This window comes from Dermacentor variabilis, unplaced genomic scaffold, assembly GCF_050947875.1.
Source record: "Dermacentor variabilis isolate Ectoservices unplaced genomic scaffold, ASM5094787v1 scaffold_13, whole genome shotgun sequence".
NCBI lineage: Eukaryota > Metazoa > Arthropoda > Arachnida > Ixodida > Ixodidae > Dermacentor > Dermacentor variabilis.
This window is the reverse complement of record NW_027460291.1, coordinates 15,566,488-15,587,314: the sequence shown is the minus strand read 5'-3', so window position 1 is coordinate 15,587,314 and position 20,827 is coordinate 15,566,488. Positions and strand designations below refer to the sequence as shown.

At 43.8% G+C, this 20,827-nt stretch overlaps 1 long non-coding RNA gene across 1 annotated transcript; it reads left to right on the top strand.

Moving 5' to 3' along the window:
- The first annotated feature begins 359 nt into the window (after positions 1 to 359).
- Positions 360 to 20,549, top strand: LOC142566700 (uncharacterized). The gene is made up of 3 exons (XR_012825107.1): positions 360 to 531; positions 9,701 to 9,741; positions 20,442 to 20,549. It is a non-coding gene; the product is annotated as an uncharacterized LOC142566700 (long non-coding RNA).
- The last annotated feature ends 278 nt before the right edge of the window (positions 20,550 to 20,827 follow it).

Below are 20,827 nucleotides of genomic sequence, written 5' to 3'. Positions count from 1 at the left end.
TATTCTTTCAGAATATCAGCGAGCTTCCAAAACAAACAATCTAAACAAAGCTTAAAACTGGAGTATTAAAACGGTCTCTTGTCTAGGAAATATCAAAACCTTTAACCAAACTCTAAAAAAATTAAGAAAAAGAAACTGTGGTTTCCACGAAACCTGTATCGCCGTTATTCCATCTGAATAGCCTACGGCTGTGTCATCTTTTTTAAGCCGTACTCAATGCGGGCGCTGTATGAAAGCTCTTGTCAAACTTGTCAAACAGGGAATACAAAGGACACGTAAGCCATTCCCCTCGCTGCAGAGCCCCGATACTTTCGTACTTTCCACCGGCCTTTCTGGCATTAGGGCCTATACATGGTCAATCCGCCCGTCCGTTCCGCCCTAGCCCGCCCGTGTGCGGACGCCAAAAAGGCGGATGGTCTCGCAAAATTCGATGCACGCTCAATTCGCACGAGCGGATCGCACGCGCACTCCTATTGGGCGACGCAACTTTTTGACAGCTGGCAACCGTTCGGCGGAGCAAAGGTGTTCAAGGTAGGCAACTACCTTGGTTAGCAGACATCGCCTCCTTTACGTAGAGGAGGCGCTGCTGCAGACTAAAGCCCCTCCATACACGTTTTCGCCGACCAGGCGGTGGCGCGTGGATGTAGGGGCATTACTGCAGACGACACTGGCATATTTTTGAATATATGATTTCAAGTTTCCGCGTCACGGTGAAAATGCGAGTCTAGGCTGCCAGATTCTGTTCTGCAACCGCATGTGTTGCATTGGCACCGTCATCCTTCTTCGAAACACTGCCCAGTCATCTAATCTACGCCACCACTTAAAGATCTATTGCAATCGCATCATGTCGCAAGATGCGACGTATACTCGATTGATTACTTTCAGTGCGCGCTGCCTTGGCTGGTTGAGCAAAATCTCTCGAATTACCCAGCGTGCTGCGTTCTACGTCACACGAAAGTGATAGTGTCACCCGAAGCGATTCATCAGAAATCCCCGTGTTCGGCGCGATGGCTCAGTTTCTGTAGGGCTAGTGACAACTTGCAAAACTACGGAACACACGCGCATTTGCCGCGGAATACAGCTGCGCAGGTCGCCAAGACACACCTCTTTACCACTGAGCACGCGTGTGAGGCTCCGAGTACAGCTTGCCGATATGCTTGCATTTGCTTGCTCATACTTTTTTTTTGCACTCTGCCCATTTTAAGAGAGTGCTTAAAGCACTTGGATGCATGATATGCACTTTCATTTTTTTTACATATATAAAGCCATCAAAGATGAGGCATCAAACATGCATATTAGAAATTTAATAATTGCTGCTTGTAAACTTTCCAAACAAAACATAACCTTAAATGATGTGCTCCGCGAGGAATAAAGTTCTCACCGTGTGCGGAAAGGTTGTGCATAAGTGCTTAGCTTCATGCAGCAAGGAATTGAAGGCTAGGCAGTGAGTGCACAATTCATTATGACTGGCTTAAAGCAATATGTATGTATAGCGGTGACCTTATGCAGATATATGTATACTCATGAGATGTTTCCAAGGGGTGTATTTATTTGAAAGCAAATAATTTACGTTGCTGATAAGAGAACTTATTTTGAGTGAAATCAAATAATTGCACTCTTTCTTGCCAGCCTGGGTGGCCCATCTGTTGCCACCTTACTACTTAACATACCTAATTTAACATTTCAGTAACGTCCAAACATTACCAAAGCACACAAAATTAAGCAGTACTCCGACATGGCAGTACCCTACCTATGGCAGCAAACAAGGACGTTCGACTTGAGACTGTTTGATACTGTCAGCATCATACATGCATGTTCTATTCTGATTGCTCTACATATAAAAAATAAGCTCACACAGGATGCACATTATCCATAAACTATTATAAGCTCTACTCAGGTTATTTGAGTTAGTTGGGCACGGGCTGCATGTTGTTTATGTATTTATGCAGTGACAACCTAGCTAGCTGATGCACAGTGCCATATTTCAGGAAAACGAAAAATTCACAGTGTAACATAAACAGCTGACCAATACCTGCATTTTATTTGAAAGCGAACATAGATTATCAAACTCACTACTGAACTCACTACTTCACTTAGTAGTGAGTTCAGTGACCTCTTGTGGTGTGAAAAGGTTGATGTAGTTAGTGGTTTTGTGTTTGTCTTTCTTCATTAGTAGCTGCTTTAACATGCATATGACAAGGAAATGAAGGCTCATATGGTGGAAGACCGGGCCGCACAAAAAGTGAGGAACCACGAATAGTCATTTTTTATTTGCATAACAAACCAGCAAATAGTTCCTTAGGTTTAGTTTTTTGAATAATGCGCAAGCTGGTTCTGCGTAAAACTATAAGACTGTTCGGCTCCATCATCTATGCACTATTCGTGTAGCCAAATGAATGATACTCCCATTAGCGGGGAGCACAGAAATTTCCAGTCAAGATGCCATAGTGGCTCACCCTCTGTGCCAAATGTAAAATTGTTCCAGAAGAAAATATGCAAACTGGTGAATTGGGTATGCATTCACGTCTACTATTCCAATCCACACCATCCCAAGTAATCTTTCGTTCCTTGGTGCATTGCTCAACATTGTCCAGGCTTTGTTTCAGCCCTGTATGTGTGCAGTAGTATAACTTGGTTGCTGTGGTTATTCAGTACACTGAAAGCAACTTTGCGTGTGGGTTAGATAACATAATGCTCCTACGTGTGGGTAAGCTTATTATTATCAGCCACTTTGTTTACTAGTTCACTGTTACGCCTGAAGTATACGGTACCGCTGGACAATGCTGTATTCCTGCAGGCACGCTAGAACAGCTTGACTATGCAGAAACAACCCTTCACATCGCACTTAAATTAAGATGGTTTAGATTTGCTCTCACAATGAGCCTATCAGCATAACTGCCGAGCATTCATAAAAGTGTTTGAAAAGTAAGGGTGGAAGCTCAGGTTTGCAGGTGTGACGTTTTACATTTATAGTGCAAGGACACATCGATGGACAGGAAGGATACCACACAAATCCTCGTGTTGTGACCTCGTATTCCCAATGCAAGTAGTTTTTGTCGTTTTCAGCTATAAACATGTGAAGCAATCTGTAAATTCAAAACTGTATTAAGTAAGCTGAGACACCATGAAAAGCAACATAACACTCAGGTGTACACATTTTTTTGTCACATCAGCTCTTCGTGGTGCAGGTCAAAACAGCATGTATTTCACAATTAGAGCTCAGAATGTTCAATGGAAAAAAAATTTATTGTGTCAGACATACATATGGTACCTTGTCCAATGCTTAGCACGCAGGTAGCTATATTCGGTGCAGCTTGAGTAGCACATTCATAGGGGACTACTACATGCAAAATCCATTTTGCACTTCTCCTTTGATATTTTACAATCCGACACAGAAGTACAGACTGGAATTTTTCTTTAAGTCAATATTTGAAAGGCAAATAAGTTTTTGGCATCACAGGTCTCAATCTTCCATACAGAGCACTGATTGCAAGTTCAGAATGTGCATTAATTGCGGATGGTATATCTTCGAATGTGAAATTAGTGTGTTTGACAGAGTTTTAACAGTATATTTTTGAACTTACCGATAAGTTCTGTGCCCTACTTGTATAAACATCCTTCAGTACTGGTACTGGTATCTGTGCTGTGCCTTCATTAGCGCTGTAAACGTTGTGAAAGCTGTTAATTCATAAAGTAGGAAGCCTATCCAATATAAGCAACACACTTGCAGGCAAGGTAATTATAACAAACCAGCCGAGATGGTGGCACTATTCTACTTGTTTTTGCTTGTGATAGCACACGTGTTCCCACTTGTGCTGCTGGATGGTTGTGACCGATATGCTCGCGAGGTTTGGGTCATTCACATTTCAAGAGATGAGTAACTGTTACGTGCAACATCTTCTTCTACCTATATCAATGACTTAGCTATGAAGTTCAGTGTTTGACGGAAGCCCGTCTGGTCGGGATGAAACATGGTTAAAAGGTTAACAAAAACCCGGGGCACTTCGCCGACCAGATAAAGATTTAAAAGAAAAGAAGACGTTTCGGCTCCCACACGGGAGCCTTGTTCATTCCAAACCAGAAACTACGGCAATCACTCGTCAATGTTAAGGACAAATTACCAAAAGAGAAATTCCCAGGTGTTGTGTACGTTGTCCCATGCGCGGATTGCGACTACGTGTATATTGGCGAAACTGGTGACTTTGAAAGGCGTCTTAAACAGCACAATTATGACGTCAAAAAAGAAAATGTGAAATCCAGTGCCTTGGCTGAGCATGCCACTTCAAGCGGCCACGCAATCGACTGGGGGAAGGCACGTGTCCTTGCCAGGGAAAAAGGGCTATCTCGACGCCTTTATCTTGAGTCCCTCATGATCCAGACTACGCCACACACTCTGAACAGGAGCGATGGCAATCTGCCGTCAGTGTATGCGCGCTGCCTGCGTCACGTGTTCTAGACTATTTAAGCGAGCTGCTCGAGCACTTTTGTTTATTTTACCTGTGAACAAGGCTCCCGTGTGGGAGCCGAAACGTCTTCTTTTCTTTTAAATCTTTATCTGGTCGGCGAAGTGCCCCGGGTTTTTGTTAACCTTTTAACAATGACTTAGCTATATGTGGCAGGTTTAGCTGTGTGATTATTGGTGTGGCTGAAGTGATGTATCACAGATAGTTTCCGCACACTACCCGATTGGCGAAAAGCACGCAAGAATTGGTCTTTGGGCTATTGATTCAGTGGCTGGCTTTCCACTAACCCGACTGCTGAAGAGGCAGATTTCTCTTCATCGAAATTCCCATGCGAAAATTAGCCTAGAACTCATGACGCCAAATACAGTCACCATGTGTGACTGAAGAACAACACATGACCGAACAATGAGCAGTGGAATTCATCTCACTAGTATACAAAGAAATGCAGCTGCATTCAGTATTTCACTGCTGGTATACTAAACACAAACCTTTTTATGAGTTGCTTGGATGGCATAATCAACAAGATCCCTCTAATAAGCTATGGCAAAAGCTAAATAAAAAGCTTCTACCTCACTGGCCTAAATTCTGCATTCTCACATGCAGTGGATACAATTCCTAAATTGGTTTACATACAGGTATGAAATGTTGCAACTGCACCGTGTGAGAAAATTTCAATAAAATCAGCTGAGTACCACATAGAACATCTTTAATGGGTACAGTTTGTGCAACGTGCCTTGATATTAGTAGTTGTGCTGTTTTATTCACACATACATGCAACTAAATGAAAGGTACACATACATTTGTGCTTACGTGTTACTCTGTGCATCAAATGAACAGCAACACATTTACAATAAGCCATAAACACAAATAAATTGTTTCCTACCAAGCTAATTTGTATTAGCTACGCAGTGATTTTTTCTCACATGCAGCAACTCAACTCCAGGCATAAGTTAAGCTGATGTTGCTAATCTAAGCTAGACATGGGTGTCATGTCCAGGATGTGATAAAATAAAGAAGTAACCATGTGTGTGGGTCTAAAATTGATGGTTTGACAATATTTTATCTGGCTGGGGAGTAAATTTCTTTCAAAAAAGAAAAATTCAGCACGCTGACAAAGCAGTGTGGATAACATATATAGGGAGCAGACACTCTGCCGGTAGGGTCACTTGAACATTTTGCAAGCAGTTCGTCCTCATTGGCTGGCTTCGACCACATAAATAATGCTGACATAACTGTCAAAGTTTGTGTTCAGGATAACCTCACAGCAGCCAATAGGCACGTTTATATTGTCATAGCAGCTGAATTCTCAGGGGCAATGCACTGTGGCCATGAACATGCTGAGGAATGACAAGAGGCGAGACCCGCTTTCCATAATCTTGCAGCGCAGCAGAAAACAGTTCAGTTAATGAGTGGAACCGTGGCCTGTGCAAAATAAAGATCACTCTGATAGCCACATATAGAGTCCAACATCCTACACCCACGAATGATAGGTAGCAGTAAGTTTACTGGCAAATTATAGTGCACCGGAAAAACATTTATTGGGCATACTTTGAAGGCCGAAGTCAGTTTTATGCACGTTATTTGCTAAATACTGTTGGCAGAATGAACACGAGGGTAGAAAATAAATCACTTATCAGGCACATAATGCTGGTACTTGTGCTATTGTTCATTTTAAACTGAAGGCTCGTGCCAAAACAGGCGACGCGAACCAGATAATCAAATATGGTGGATATACAAAGCAACGGCAAACTTTCGCGTACCCAATTCTGCCTGCATTAGTAATGTGACCATGGCTAGCCAGTGAGGAAGAACTCTGGACAAAATTTCTTTCGCGCAGTTCTGCTGGCTGCTAGCAGAATTTTAAATAACACCATACCTGCCTGCGACACTTACTCACTTGTTACTACTCGTCCTACGTGTTCATTTTTACATTCATATTGCTTTTTGTCAGCAAACGCAAAATTTTTACTTAATAAGAAGGAAGTATCCAGCTCTTACCTATAACATATTCATCTAGCATGCCACTGGTGCCTTCACAAACAGACCCTGTGGTTAGTCACTAGTCAAAAACAAGCAGCTCGGATTTTCGGCTATGTCAGCCGCTTGCATCCCAAAATATAAAGCAATTTACTTCGTGAAATCTAGAAATTCCTTCTCTTCACATTAATGTCCACATTAGGAAAATCCAGGCTGCCAGAAATTTGCGTTCATGGCATTAGTACTCTCAGGCGCGCCCACATTTCACGACAGCGCTGAATGTCTTGACGTATGCAATTATTATGATGTTCCATAATTTCCCCCCACCAATAGTAGCATCTTCAACCGCGCAGTAACAACTTTTGAATCAAACGATAGATGTATGAAGCAGAAAAGGCCGGTGTGATAGGGCTTATCTGTAAGGGTACTAAATATGCAAACGCGATCGGCAGCACTTCTGCGCAGTTCACTTCTGAGCACACGCACATCGCTTAGAACGAGCACTTCTACACCCAGCAACGCTGCGACACATCGCACATACATATCACGGTTTGTAGCTTGCGAACACATTTCGTAACAGCAAGAACACAGCTCGAACGTCGTGGTCCCCTCGGCGCGTCGCAGCCGGCAAAACGGCTCACACGCAGTATAGCACACGCAGAATGGCAGCGATAACGGGGCAATAAGAACTTTTCGCTACTGATCGTATCATTACTTCTGAAAGTTGCGAGGGCTGGCGTTCACCACTTCGCGGCAACGATCCGCATACGCATAACAGAAACCAATCGTGTTCGCTGGGTGCGCTAATCCGACGCTACTTATTGCCACGCCTTGAACATGTGTGCTGCTCAGAATGCATGTGCATGTGATGGAGTTCTCATCTGCGACGCACTCGCGAAGCATGGCACAAGAGATCATGAAGTCGACGGCTTCAAACATTTCTTCCGACGCTCTCGTAAACACAACACACATTTCCTGCACTCCGTCTGTTTCTGTTGGCGATCGCACCTACTGACGAGGTCTGGAAGCGTACACCGGCTTGCTGCTTTCGATGACTATCTCCGTGGTTGCCAGATAACTCTACTAAAAACCACAAAAAGGAGAAAAATAGACTGTTTCTGGCGCGGCTGTAGCTTAGGCCTTGCGTCCCCGCTTCGCTTCGCTTCGAGCAGCACGCGCGATGTTTGCTGTGACGACACCCGACACTGTCCGCCCGCCTGGGGCCAGCCATGCTCAATCCGCACGAGCGGATCGCAGGCGCACTCCTATTGGATGACGCGGTCTGTTGACAGCTGGCAACCATTCGGCGGAGCAAACGTGTTCAAGGTTGGCAACTGTTTTTGACAGCAGACGACACTGGCATATTTTTGTGGATGCAAGTTCAAGTTTGACGCAATAGTTCTGCGTAATAGTTCTGCGTAATTTCGCCCCTTTATTAAGTTCAAGTTCAATTTATAATTAATTTCTCTATCCATCTATTTATTTATTTAGAGAACGAAATACGAAGAGCCGTGGCCGAGACATCAATGCGTGCCGTCTGCTACGAACTCGAACATACACTGCCTAGCTGCACCGCGCATTTGCACTACAATCCAATGGCACGTGCAACTATGAGGCATAACAGAATCCTGATTTAATAGAGCATAATTGACATCGACCACAAAACCTTTCCGAGCATGTGTATCTCGGAACGAAATAGCTTTTTTTTTTCGAAACAGTAACAAAAGTTCTCCGCAGTCGGAACGCCACAGATTAGAATCGAAAGGTGCTGTGACTATTTCTCCATACGGCTGCTGCATTGATCGCTTGCATAGTGCAGCTTGGTTCTTCGCTTATTGCGGGCTCCAAAAAATCTGCTGGTCTGCTGTAGGCAGGCTTTGTGCTGTACCTACCCATTAAATTATGAATTATGTACACTTGTGTAAGTAGCGCAGTTTCTGAAAGGCACCGATTACGAATACCAAACATTTTCTCATTTCGAAACACATAAATATAAAGTTAAAATCATGTGTTTTGGTGTTAAGAAGCCAGTAATTATTTGCGGATATTTATTACTCGCGCTTGCAGTGCCAATCAAAACTGAGGAGCATTAGAATAAGAAATCAGAGCGTTTTTGCATTTAGTCATTTCTATTTATTTATTTATTTATTTCCTCAAGGGTCCCTTGTTGAGACATTACATGATGTAGTGGGTGTTTACTGGCAAACAAAAAAAAAATACAAGTTACGATGGAATGTTTTCGAGGAGCCGCTCGAGCTCATCATATGCTCCGTGTCAATGAGAGTAAAATGAAACAAGAAACAGCACGTCACTACTCATAATTAGGTGGAGCCAATAAGTGTAGTATTGCAGCACTAAAACATTGCTTTCGTTGTGATACAGACATAGTGATCAGTTGTAAAATAAATTCCTTTGCTAATTGTGACAACATACTTGCACAACACAACACAACCAAACCCAGGATATTGAGAACCAGCACAGCTACTGCGCATGACTTGTGTTTAGGTGGCCCCTATAGTGCATTTAAGAGCTCTGTTGTTCTCTGTATGCTAATAAAACATCCCAAGTCCTTTGGACATGAGGCCTTTCTGGATTTTGCATTGCAGGAGGTTTTGCATTACATTTTTGAGCTCGCCTAATGCACGTGACGTGCTTACCTTTGCAGTGGCAACACATGTGAACTTTACTTCATTCACAAAGAACTGCTATTGCACTGTTACTCCAAAATGCAGTGTTAGGGCACATTTATCAATTGCTTTCTTAAGGTATGGGTGTAGTAAACTGACATGTTTATGAAACAAAAAGAAAATGCAGACTCAAACCACCAATGTGCCAATATACTTGCTTCCTGTCAGAGACCATAATTTCTTTATCACAAATATTGACCGCTCCAAGAAAAAGATTAAATTATGGGGTTTTATGTGCCAAAACTAAGATTTGAATATGTGGCACACCGTAGTGGGAAACTGGAAATTGGGACCACCTGGGGTTTAACATGTACCTCAATGTAAGTACGCGGGTGCTTTCGCATTTCGCCCCCATCAATATGCAGCCGCCGTGGGTGGCACTCGATCTCGTAACCTCGTGCTTAGCAGGCCAACACCCCAGCCACTAAGCAATCACAGCGGGTAACTGCTCCTCAGGTTCTGCAAACTGTGTGGCTGTATCAAATCACCGATGTAGCACATGTGTTTCAGTGGAGTCTAACTACCGTACAGAAGTTGTGGTGCAGCACTTCGTAATGGCAGCATATGTTGCAGCTGGTGTACAGAGTCGAGCCTTTGTATCGCGTGAGCATACGGTAAGTGAAAACTTTGTTCACACTTGTAAAAATCTCTGAGTATGTTCTAAATGACAGCCAATGTTGTAATGCTGTTTTATTTTACAAACAAGCTGAACACGTTTCTGTACATCAAGCACACCATCTTAGTAGACGTGAATGTAACTGAATCGATTCATTGTTCCATTCTCTTGAGTACCGAAAGTCAGTGGGAGGCACTTAAACGAAACTAATGAAGATATATAGATGAACTTCACACTTTTTTCATTGTAAACAGGTTCATTACAGGTGTTTGAAAGCTAGGGGCACTCTTCTGGGCCGGTGTTGGAGGCTTTATGGTGTATGGCATTGTACCCGTACGCATAGGATCGCCAGGAATTTGAAGATCATATGTAACTAAATAACCCAACGGAATAGGAAGTTTTAGGTTTTTCGCACCCTAACTTAGAAGACACAAACTACCTGGCATACAAAACAATGCAAAAAGATATACAAAATACCACAAGCAGTGCATAGGTTTTTCATATGCAAAGGTGGTTGGGTGAGCTATTCCTAAATCTCTCCGATTTGGTGTGTCTGAAGCTGTACTTGATATTGCTGTGTGCTTCTATAGCAAATGCTGCCACCATGAGCTCGATAGACATCATCATCATCATCATCATCATCATCATCATCATCATCATCAGTCTGGTTACGCCCACTGCAGGGCAAAGGCCTCTCCGATACTTCTCCAACTGCACCGGTCATGTACTAATTGTGGCCAGGTTGTCCCTGCAAACTTCTTTATCTCATCCGTCCACCTAACTTTCTGCCGCCTTCTATTACGCTTCCCTTCCCTTGGAATCCAGTCCGTAACCCTTAATGACTGTCGGTTATCTTCTCTCTTCATTACATGTCCCCCCATTTCTTTTTCTTGATTTCAACTAACATATCATTAACACGCGTTTGTTCTTTCACCCAATCTGCTCTTTTCTTATCCTTTAATGTTACACCTATCATTCTTCTTTCCGTAGCTCGATGCGTCGCCCTCAATTTAAGTAGAACCCTTTTCGTAAGCCTCCATGTTTCTGCCCCGTACGTGAGTACAGGTAAGACACAGCTGTTATAAACTTTTCTCTTGAGGGATAATGGCAATCTGCTGTTCATTATCTGAGAATGCCTGCCAAACGCACCCCTGCCCATTCTTATTTTTCTGATTATTTCAGTCTCATGATCCGGATCCGCAGTCACTACCTGTCCTAAGTAGATGTATTCCCTAACCATTTGCAGTGTCTCACTACCTATTGTCAACTGATGTTCTCGTCCGAGACTGTTAAGCATTACTTTAGTTTTCTGCAGATTAATTTTAAGACCCACCCTTCGGCTTTGCCTCTCCAGGTCAGTGAGCATGCATTGCAGTTGGTCCCCTGAATTACTAAGCAAGGCAATATCATCAGCGAATCGCAAGTTACTAAGGTATTCTCCATTAACTCTTATCCCCAATTCTTCCCAATCCAGGTCTCTGAATACCTCCTGTAATCACGCTGTGAATGGCATGGGAGAGATCGTATCTCCCTGCCTGACCCCTTTCTTTATTGGAATTTTGTTTCTTTCTTTATGGAGGACTACGGTGGCTGTGGAGCCGCGGTAGATATCTTTCAGTATTTCTACATACGGCTCGTCTACACCCATATTCCGCAATGCCTCCATGACTGCCGAGGTTTCGACTGAATGTAACTCTTTCTCGTAATCAATGAATGCTATATATAAGGGTTGGTCATATTCCGCACATTTCTCTATCACATGATTGATAGTGTGAATATGGTCTATTGTTGAGTAGCCTTTACGGAATCCTGCCTGGTCCTTTGGTTGACGGAAGTCTAAGGTGTTCCTGATTCTATTTGCAATTACCTTAGTAAATACTTTGGAGGCAACGGGGAACGGCCCGATAGACCCCTGCTTCTAAATATAAGCTGTATTTGCACCTCAAAGCCGTTATAACTAAGCTTATAAGCCAGTTCTACTAACAGTATATTTGACATTGTAGTTAAACAGGCAATGCTGACCACAAAGTGTATTACTCGTTGTCTATTAGAGCAACAGAACGGGCGCCAAGGCAAGGAGAAACAGTAGACGACATCAGGCGACTAAGTGGTGTGATCAAGTCACCCGATGCTAGCCAGGGATAATTGGAGATTGCTGGGAGAGACCTCCGACCTTTAGTTGATGTAAACTAGTTACGCAATGATGACGACAGAAACCTGCCTTTTTGTGGGTTGCCTAGCATATAAAGAATGATCATCTTCAAAGCGTTCCTGTAGAAGGATAAGTATTAGATCTTCGAGCCGGCCTCACCCAAATTCTTGTAGACTTTTCCGAAGTTGTATCCACGCATATGATTGAACTTTTTTCCGTTCATAACTACTACACTCTCTGACTGGATTTGTGCTGTGTATGTTGGACCCCATGAGAATGGTTTGATTTTAGTACCTCTGTATTGTAACTATAGCACTGTGTCTTTTCAAGTGATAAAGGTACTCGTGAAATTGGACATGAAGAACTTCGTGCTTTTACTTTCTTTTGCATTTCCCGTGACTTTGAATAAATATTGTTAGTTCTGCCAACGCAGGTGGCCTGTCGAGCCTCCTAGTACCAACTTATGTGGATGTATTGTATGTATTTTTATTCAGTAGGCTATAAAAACCTCTACCAGAGCTTCACTGTAATATATAGTGTAAAATTACCCCTGGAGAAACTTTTGTTGCACAAATGGGCAGCGTAAACTCAGACATAGAAGGTATGAGAAAAAGATGAGAAACAAAACACCAATATACAAGGAAGAGCGCTTCTTGGCAGATGCCGAAATTTCGTTCCCGCAATAGACCTTTCTCCAACACAGAAGATTCACCAGTAGCCATACAGTTTGTGAGAAATGTGTCTATGCCGTAGAGACGAGCTCTGCACTTTAGGTTTCCGCCTGTGCCATTCCAGTACTTGTCAATACCCTTGTATTCAATCGACAAACCCTTCTACACTGAAGATGCCTGTGTGGTGGCCAAAATTGACCTACATGGGAAACACTTAACAAATATGATTGGAAAACTTGTAGCTTTAACACTGAACCCGGCACATACTCCACAGCTGCACAGGCAACTGTGAGGTGGATCCATTGTATGCGCAGCCTTATTTAATGCCACATATTTTACAAGTAAATGTCACTTTTCAAGAAAAGGTGGAGGGGGAGGAGTCCAGCTTCAGTTTCTTGCATAGTATTTTCAAAGCTCAATAAGAACACTTTGTTTCGCTCTGTGCTTGTTGTGTGGTAATTCAAAGCGCTGCATTTGGTAATGATGTTTAGTACCACATCTGAGAGTGAAAGTGTGAATGCTTTCAATGTGTTCCGCAAAGTTTCACAACTTATGTGGCAGACCATGCTGCTTAGCTACGATCCGTGATTTAATCCCTCAACCCTGCTGCATATAGCACGTGCTGAAAAATTAAAAACTATGTTTTGGTGTAGCTCAGCTGCTTAAAATTGCTGTGAAAAATATTTTCCTGCAAAGCAGCACTCTACGTCCCTTGTGACCAATACGTACAAATTAAAACATTACTGTGAGCTACTTCAATCCTCTTAACATGTAACGCAATGGTGAGAGTACCAAGACCATAAACTCAATCCTAGTACGTTTTCTCATGAAAGTGAGAGCAGTAAGGGGACAATTTTGTTTTTACCGAGACATAGGAGCACATATAGCGCCCAACTTGCGAGAAACTAACGAGCAAGCACCCAGACCATTTTCAATAACTCCGCGCGGCATATGCACTTCTTTTAAGAGGTCATTGTGGCAGTAGAAGGGTAATAAAACTTTTTTTTGCAAGCCATGGCCTCATTGGCTGTTCACACACCATCCAACAATGCAGCATTCTGTAAGCAAAGCTCCCAAAGATGAAGGCGACAAGTTTACCAGCAAATTTAGATTTCTGTGAAAGCGCAGCCGCTCAGCGACGTCTGTATTGATTGTATTATTTCTTTCACATTTCTTGTATTGAGATGCAATTATAGACCTCTTGCGGGCACGTGTCATTATGCTGTGAGGTGTGTCAAGAAAGAAGCAGTGCCTTGTTGTCTTCATTTTATACAGCAATGTTGTAAATAGGCGGCGGGTGACCAGGCAAACCTGCTCGCTCGATGTAACCTTTTTCACTGTAGCGTACAGCATGCCCACGCGGCACTGTGACATTGCGTGAGAAAATTATAATAACGTCCCCTCTGTAGGTTGTGCTATCTAGGTAGGGTCCAGGAAAATGCTGACGTAGCATGCATGTTACTATTAGTAAAACAGAGCTCGAAGTATATGCAAGAGCTGTGGTACAGTAATATGGCAACATATGCTGCCACTGGGTTACAAAGGGTTGAACTTGAAATCATGTAATGACACAAGAGCCTTCCCTGACCACCAGAAAGAAGAGAGTGGTGCCATATTTGCATAACATTTAGAATGCGAAGCCGCTCTTTTCCACAGCATGCAATTTGTCTATGTTTCTGAAGATTAGTAATTCGTGTGCTCATGAGAGCCAGGACTACATGTCTTGCATAATTCATAACAGCTGATGCCTATGAAATTCTTCTTTCATGTGGCAAAGTATTACACAGGGACTATGGGCACTGACAAAATGACATTCGGGGAGCATTATAAAAATGGGAAAAGAGGATATCTTGTTTGGCTGACTCTGCATTGTGATGCATGTTGCAGACATACATGGTTGTGTCCAGGCACAAATATTAGATGGATCATCATTGTGACGGAAAGAAACAGCAAGCTTGGGTCCACGTTATGCAAGAAAGTGTACCACCTGTATAGTAAAAGTGGCTATCACTCATTTAGTCAAGCTTGCACATGGTGTCCTTGGACTGAGCATCAACATTTTCAGTTCAGGTATCATAGGTTAGTGAGGGCTAAGATTCACCTCAGTTCCAAGAGAGAAAGAGTAAAAATGGTCAAGAAACTGGCCAACCTAGAGGCAGACAAATTCAGGCCGGTACTTGCAAACAAATATGCAGCCTTATAAAGGTAATGAATAAAACTGTAACTAGGCTGGCTTTAGAGGCAGCAATTGAAGTGGGAGGCAAGGCACCAAGGCTGCCAGTAGGCAAGCTGTCCCAAGTAACAAAGGACCTAATAAAGAAACGACAAAGAATGAAAGTGACCAACTGAAGAGATAAGATAGGCTTCGCGGAACTGTCAAAACTGATTAACATTGCGAAAATCACGGTTATTCTAAATTATAAGGTGAGAAAGACTGAAGCTGTAAAAGCAGACGCAGCCTGAAATTAGTGAGAAGTACACTTGGCATAGGACAAACCAAGATCTATGCACTGAAAGATAAGCAGGGTAATATCATGTGCAATCTCGAAGGTATTGTAAAAGCAGTGTAAGAATTCTATACTGACCTGTACAGTGCCCAGAGGAGTAGGGTTACCTCTATGAGAAACAGTACTGAACAGGATAAACTCCTCCTATAACTAGTGATGAGGTCAGAAAGGCCTTGCAAGACAGGAAACGAGGAAGAGCGGCAGGTGAAGATGGAATAACAGTCGATTTAATCAAAAATGGAGGACACATACTGCTGGGAAAACTTGCGGCTCTTTATACAAAGTGTCTGTCGACTGCAAGGTTCCAAAAAAACTGGAAGAATGCAAAATTTTGCTAATCCACAAAAAGGGAGATGTTAAAAAATTGAAAAAATTATAGGCCCATTAGCTTACTCCCAGTATTATATAAAATATTTACCAAATAATCTCCAATAGAGTAAAGGCAACACTGGACTTTAGTCAACCGAGCGAACAGGCTGGCTTTAGGAAGGGATACTCTACAACAGATCACATCCAGGTGATTATTCAGGTTATTGAGAAATCCGCAGAGTACAATAAGCCTGTCCATATGACTTTCATAGATTACCAAGAGGCATTTGAATCAGTAGAGATACCAGCAGTCATAGAGGCATTGCGCAATCAAGGAGTACAGACGTACCCACAATAAGACATACGTGTGTAATTTGACATATGTAAATGACATGTGTGACATTGTGATGACCAATCCTCTTCCAGTATAGTGCAAAAATACTCCAAAAATTTACTGGTGAAGTTTCCGATGTTCAATAAATGTGCCTCACTGCCAACAAAGCGAGGACAGTGGCTCATTACATTCACATTTGAATGCTTCTCACTGCGGTGCTGCACTCAAGTGAACGTACCTGCTACTATAAGACGTACTTGTGTAATTTGACAAATGCAAATGACATGTGTGACATCAAGATGACGGAACCTCTTGCAGTATACCGCAGCCGTCACAAGGATACTCGGCTCACTTGCCAAAAATTTACCTGTGAAGTTCCCGATGTTCAATAAACATGTGTTTCACTGTCAACAAAGCAAACACAGTGGCTGAGTACATTAACGTTTGAGTGCTTTTCGCTGCGGTGTTGCACTCATTGGGAACGTACCCACTACTATAAGATGCATGTGTATAATTGTACATATGCAAATGACGTGTGATATCGAGATGACCAAACCTCTCGCAGTATACTGCCGTGATCACAAGGCTACTCTGCTCACTTGCAAAAAATCAAACTTTCTGATGTTCAATAAACGTGTTTCACTGAAAAGGTGTCTTCACTGATGTCATCAGTATCCACACAATGCACATCTTGTTAATCACAGAGGCACATTCAAGAAAACATAAAGTTAATGGCAAAGGAGATGTTTTGTTGTACAAATAGACAAGCTTCACTTATCATCCATCTTCACGGAGTGCAAGGGCCGACGGTATTTTAGCAAGTGTGATTGTACATTTTGCAGGGGACTTTAAATATTTCTTCTGACACACATACCGATATGAAAATCTTATGGCCAAGCTTTATTGGTCACTGCTGTTTCTTTTATATGCGTATGACCTTGTATCAGTAAAGGCAAACTGCTAAGACTCAAAATCAAGCAGGCGGTTTTCATCCACAATAAGTCCTGCTGCTATGTCACTGGTGCCTGCACAAACATCTTGTATGCTCGGGCACCAGCAAAAGCCAGACAGTTTAGGTTCTAGGCTATGCAAGACGCTTGCATCCCCCAAATGTAAGGCGATTTTGTTTGACGTAATCTTAAAACCCATATAACTGCTGTTGCTCTTCACATTAAGGTCCACGTTATGAAAATCAAGGCTGCCAGAAATTTGCATTCATAACAATAGTGCTCTCAGGCGCGTCTACATTTCACGACAGCGCTGAACGACTTGACGTATGCAATTATTATTATGTTCCCCAATTTCCCCCCACCTGTAGGAGCATCTTGAAGCGTGTAGTAAGAACTTTTGAAACAAACGATAGATGTACGAGGCAGAAAAGGCCGGTGTGATAGGGCTTATCTGTAAGGGTACTAAATATGAAAACACGATCGGCAACACTTGTGCACAGTTCACTTCTGAGCACACGCACATCGCTTAGAACGAGCACTTCTACACCCAGCAACGCTGTGACACATCGCACATACATATCACGGTTTGTAGCTTGCGAACACGTTTCGTAACGGCAAGAACACAGCTCGAACGTCGCAGTCCCCTCGGCGCGTCGCAGCTGCCAAAACGGCTCACACGCAGTGTAGCACACGCGGAATGGCAGCGAGGCAATAGAGGCAACGAGGCAATAAGAACTTATTGTTGCTGATGGTATCATTACTTCTGAAAGTTGCGAGGGCTGGTGTTCATGACTTCGCGGCAACGATTCGCATACCCTCAATAGAAACCAATCATGTTCGCTGGGTGCGGTAATCGGACGGTACTTATTTCGCTGCGCCTTGAACATGTGTGCTGCTCAGAATGCAGGTTTATGTGATGGAGTTCTCGTCTGCGACGCACACGTGAAGCATGGCACGAGAAATCACGAAGTCGACGGCTTCAAATATTTCTTCCGACGCTCTCGTAAGAACAACACACACTTCCTGCGCTCCATCTGTTTCTGTTGGCGATCGCGCGCACTGACGAGGTCTGGAAGCGTACACCGGCTTGCTGCTTTCGATGACTATGTCCGTCGGTGCCAGATATCTCTAGTAAAAATCACAAAGAGGAGAAAAAATAGACTCTTTCTGACGCGGCTGTAGCTTAGGCCTTGCGTCCCCGCTTCGTTCGCTTCGAGCACGCGCCATGTTTGCTGTGACGACAGCCGACACCGTCCGCCTCTTACCAGCCAATGAGAGACGAGCAGGCGTGAGGATGGGAAAGGTGCGACCGCTCCTCGCTCACCACTAGAGAGCCATAAGCACGCGGGTGGATGAGGGCGGTTCGGACGGGCGGATTGACCTTGTACGGGCCCTTACCCTCGGAATGCAGTACCTGGTATGACCACGTCGCGTCTCCTGACCGCCGTGCGCGCACGTGTCATACAAGCTACACCTCGAAATGAGCTTAGCGAGGGGGAACATAATTTCCCCCTGGCGTTTGTCTCCCTCCCCGCCGAACGTCGCTTTCTTTTCAACATCGTCGGACGACTCGGACGCGCTCCGACTCGAAACATTCCAAAGGACAAACAGGCCTTTCAAAATATTTCATCACTCTCCCCATAGTGTTTAGTGGCTTTGGATTTATTGGGCCGCGTTGCCTTCTCTGCCGCATTTCTGAATTTGATACGTCTCTTTCTTTTAACCCTGTTTCTAGTGCTCATTTTCGAGTGATTTTTCTTTCTTCCCATTGACGGCCAGTCGGCCTGACCAACTTTTTGAATTTCTGTTGGTGAAATCGGAAAGATTTCCTCCTCCTGCTTAACTACGTCTCCGGAGCTAGCTGTTTCATTCTCCTTCTTTATGGTTTGCTGCCCCTAGGGCAAGATAGCGGGCGTGGGGAAGGCTTTTAATCGTATTGTGCGCTACTGCTATGTGGCGTGAATCCACGACTTGCCACATACTTATCGGCCAGCTGTGTGGCACTCTTTACAGACAGGCCTTATTGCCTCTACTTAACCGAAAGGCGCACGTTATCTGTCAGGGTCATGACAAACAGCTGTCAGCAGTATAAATCTGCAAGTTTACTTACATTATCCGCCCCATTCACCCACTCTGCAAAATTGTCCTTCAGGCGACACGCAAACTTGACAATGGTTTCATTAGACTTCTTTGGTTCCTCTCGAAATCTCCAAAATACTTCGGCTGAGAGCCTGTATTTTGTGAGAAAACTCGCCTTCACTCAACTGTACACGCCTACCTACGCTGCGCTCAGTTGGGCTACGACTTGTGAGGCTTCTCCCGGCAGTAACTCTATCAACCGCTCCGGCCATGTGTCTTGGTGAAATGACTGCATCTCGCAGACCTGTTCCGAATGAATCAGGTAGAAGCCGACGCCATCGCCTGTCTTGTACGGCTGAAACAAAGTTGTCATTTCCATGCTTTCCGTTTGTGGCGGTGCCACATCCGCCTTGCGGGCTAATCTCGCTTGCCTTGTCTTATTTTCGCAAGCTCCAATTTAGTCCTGCCTTCTTTCTCTTTGACTCTTTCTTTCTTCACACGCTCCTCTTCCGCTCTTTATTAACTCTCGCGCTCGTTCTATCCCGTAGAGGCACCTGTATGTGATATTTGTTTGTTTCCTTGTTTATTCGCGCTGTTCAACCTCAGTTCTAAATATGAACGAACTAGCCCTCATCAAGATCCTACTAATGCAAATTTTTTTCTACAGTGGGCTCCTTCATCTAATTACCAGCCTTGCAACACTCAGCATACGTATGTGTCACCCTCATCGCCATAACCACTTGCCGGTCGCGTTCCTTGGGCTACTACCTAAGAAAACGCATCACGCCACCTTAAGGAACAGCCCTTTTTGGTCTCGTAGAACCTTCTTGGGGAAAAGCAAAAAGTATGTGCAAATTACTCGAGTCTGAAAAATAGCGCTAAATACGACTATACAATGATTGACGTAAATTACTTGTTGACAGCGCCTGTATATGCTATTTGTTTGCTCGTGCACTTGTCGTATTCGCGCTGTTCAACGTCAGTCCTAAATATGAACCAACTAGCCCTCACCAAGATATTATTAATTCGAAAAACACCCTCGCAGTTCGCGTTTTCCCCCGGCCGCGAATCGTTACCGAACTAAACAAAAGAACACAGCCACAACTACTGCAATGATGGGCTGAATGACCGTCCTCACCTGCGCCTAAAGTGTTTTTGTGTTCCTTCAGCCTCTGGTTGATAAACTGTCCTACATAGCCTATGTATACCTTTCCACACTTCACCGGTATTTTCTATATTACTTGCTAGGGACACTTAACAAATGTGTTTCTGCGATTAGCCGAGCACCCGAAGGAACTTTTATTATCCGCCGAAAGGCGGGCGCACAAAGAAGCTAACTTTGAGGAGGCGGAAAACGTAACGTTCTCGCCTTGGCGCTCCACCACTATCTTTAAACAATGCGACACTTTGCGCAAATAGATAACTACCTGCAGCTTCTTGATGCGGTCCATTTTTTTAAAGCTTTTCAGATCGGGAAGCACAATGACCTTTGCATTAGTGTACTATCAGTCACCCTGACTGAAAAGGAGCGTTCCTACCTAGAAATTTAATTTTGATCGAATGTGTCAACGACTGGGAAAAAATTCGTGGGGCCGCAAGACATGCGAGGACGGATTGCCAGCAGTGCTTTTTAACCTGCATATATGGGCCGCATACACGGGCTGCATACATTGTGGATCATTTTTTTTTCATACAGCCGACTACGGCAACACAAGCGCCGCCGCGGTCACCGCACCACCAATGCATAATGTCGCAACCGCTGTTGCAGCCGCGTGGGCACCTCCGACGCGCGTGATGCTATAACCACGGAAGCCCAGGCAACGTGCACAGGCGCCGTCGCCACACTCTTACCCCCTCGCCTTACTCTTCAAACGTGATTTAAAAGAAATAAAGCCCTTCGAGGTCAACGTGCTACACTAAGTGCACTTTCTTGTATAATTTAAATGTAGTGTTTCTCTTACAACGCCGACTTTGTTTGATTGTATTTGGACCCATAATATTAAACTTATTTTTGTAATTTGGCGGAGTACTTGAAGCCTGCTTGACCTCCGCCGCGGGTTGGCCCGCTATTCCACTATCTCG